We start from the raw sequence: 2,875 nt of genomic DNA, 5'->3' as shown, positions 1-2,875 counted from the left end.
AACCCCTAACCGGGAAAAGCCGAAAGAATAACAACAACAGGTATTCTTCTTACCTGTATTACTGGCTGAATTACTGTGCCATGTCTATTTATGGTTGTGTCTACTAATGCCATTTTCTAAATGTTTTCTCTTACATTACCACTATTGCGCTGATGTCATAGTTTATTTTTTTGGCTATTTTTCACTGTGCTGAGCCTAAAAATGGTCTAGGTGGATCCTTGGTTGACAAACTTTAAATCAGTCAGTCAGAGCTACTTTTGTAACTTTTATTTAGTGCTTTTGTCTGCTTGTCAGCCTTGACTTCATCAGAATATTGGTATTCTGATGAAGTCAAGGCTGACAAGCAGACGGAAGCACTAAATAAGCGGTTTTGGTGTTTGCCTGAGAGCCATTTTGCTCTTTCTTTCTTTATAATTAGTTTGTTCATGTTTTGGTTTCCTACTTTTGTAACTTAAGTACTCTGAATGCTCCAGCATCTTTAGAATGTACATCCGGCAATGCCAAGCAGGTTTTGATACCACAAAGCAAGCTCATTTTGAAACAAGAAACCTAGTACAATCTTTTGACTCATTATAGCTCACAGTTTTAGGTTCCTATGCCCAAAATACTGAGATGCCAAGAGGTATTGGACAAGCGACAGTGGGGCTGCACTTAATGGTTGGTGGAAGACTGGAGTCCCAAAAAGAACGTGAAAAATTTCTAACCTTCATTATACATTCTGATCTCATATTACTCCTTTATTTCTTCGCAAGCTTCCAGTCATCTCCTACACGTGCTCTGAAGGGCTGGAGTTCCCTACTCAGTTAATTCCTATACCTTGTTACAGTCAATATATTTCCACAAAACCACATAAAACTTCTGTAGTACTTTGGAGCTTTTCTTCCCCGGGTCTCCACTGAAAATGGGCTACTACCCTGTCAAATTTTCCTAGTAAACAAATGTCAATAAATAAAACTTCTACTGAATGGTCAACAACAATAATAGTAAATTGCAGGCCTCTCCTTGTAAACTGCATTACTCATATTCTACCTCACTTAAAACTATTTATGAAAGTTTATTTTTGTGTATTTAATTATTGGTTAAACTGGGTGTGTGGACAAATATATGCAGATCTTTTTCAGCCATACCCCATGTCACAAGGGCAACAGTAAGGTTTACATGCAGGGATAATTCAGAATGTTCATTAAGCATCATGTTTTGGCAGGTGGGAAGAAATCAAAATGCCTTAATAAAGCATACGGGGCTGTAGGAAGAACAAAAAAACAATTTGTTCAGCTTTTGATAATAGCCCCCCCCAAACAAAACCTCCAATCCAGTCAAAACATTTTTTAGCCTGCTCCTCACTCTTAAATTTTGTATGCGACTCAAACTGTGATAACCCTGCGTACGTTTATGGGTGAAACTGCTTCTGTTACTGTTTTTCCAGTTTCAGCCAAGGAAGTCATGTTTTGCAGTCTACCTTTGCCTCCCATTACTCAGCACACACATCCCATGTTTCAGTTCTATGGAATTATTTTGCACCGATCTTTGACAGCAGCGAGGCTTTCTCCGCCACACTGCTGAATTGTTAACATGCTGTTGCAAGTCTTTGTGATTAGAAGTCATCTTACATCACTGTATCTGTTATATTTATGCTTACTAGTGTTTATGTCTATTCCACAGTTATTTATTGCATTTATTAGCATTTATTTATTTATTCTTTGCTGTCCGGGTTAGTCCCACTAGGCTAATAGCCTTTTTCAGGAAACACAAGAGGTGGTATTTTAAACTACTATGGCAAATTTGGCCAAAGCACTGGGGAACTTTCCATTCTCTTTTCAATAGGTGCCATGGGATCTTTTCCATCCAGCTGAGCTACCACTAACTCAGGCAAATGGGGCTTTAGTTTAACATCTCAGCTGAAGGATAACACACTCAGGAGACACTCTTAAGATTGTGAAGTGCATCTACTTCAAAGCCCATGTTACCTATATATTTATATATATTAAATGTTATAACTATTTAATACTGCACACAGGCAGAACCTTCCCCAGAACATCACACAAAGAAACTCAAAATCAAGAGGTAGTATGCAAACAATGACTATGATTACATCACTGATGGATCAGATATTCTTAACATCTTCTCTCAGGACTGCAGTGAGGGATTCAGATTCTCAAAGAGCTACGGGTTATGGAAAGAGGAGTTTCGATGCTTTTTATGGACATGGTAATTAGAATGAGTGACTATGTACCTTAAGATGACCTCAAGTATGTAGCCCTAGCTTTGTTCAAAATGTGTGGATTCTTAAGACCAAAAATACCATTAATGCGCCTCACTTAGGAAGTAAACTAGAAGGAAAGGCATCGGTTGGACAGCTAATACTTATTTGCTGCATAATACAGGGCAAGCTGAACAAGTACAGTTTTTTTTTTTTTACTGTCAACAATATGCAATGTAAAGCTGAAAGTATGTTTAGTGTAGATCAAAAAAAGAATGGAAACAGTGGTTCACAACCTTTTCAGTAACATCTTTCAAGAAGGACGTCGACAGCGAGAAAAGGTTTCCAGCCCTAATAGGACCACACATTAAGGGACTGGGCATTTTTGCAAAACAAAAAGGGAGAGAGAGAAAATGAAGGAGAACTAAATGGAATATGGGCCCAAAGAATGTTCATCCTGGGATGGGTTGTGCAGTTTAAATTATAAGAAAAATTTAAAAAGTCTTAGAATAGTGGAAGGCATGTACTGCAAGAGGCGGGGGTAGTCGCCTGGTTGCAAACTGCTTCAATCTAGCAGGACTTGTTATACCACTGGTCTCATTAAGCAGCAATTTCTACATGTCTGCTTGTGCTAATCAGTAAAGTAAAGAACTCTTTATACATATATATTTACGG

This window comes from Protopterus annectens, chromosome 4.part0, assembly GCF_019279795.1.
Source record: "Protopterus annectens isolate FY-2018-M chromosome 4.part0, PAN1.0, whole genome shotgun sequence".
Classification (NCBI taxonomy): Eukaryota; Metazoa; Chordata; order Ceratodontiformes; family Protopteridae; genus Protopterus; species Protopterus annectens.
Note: the sequence above shows the minus strand (reverse complement) of the source record.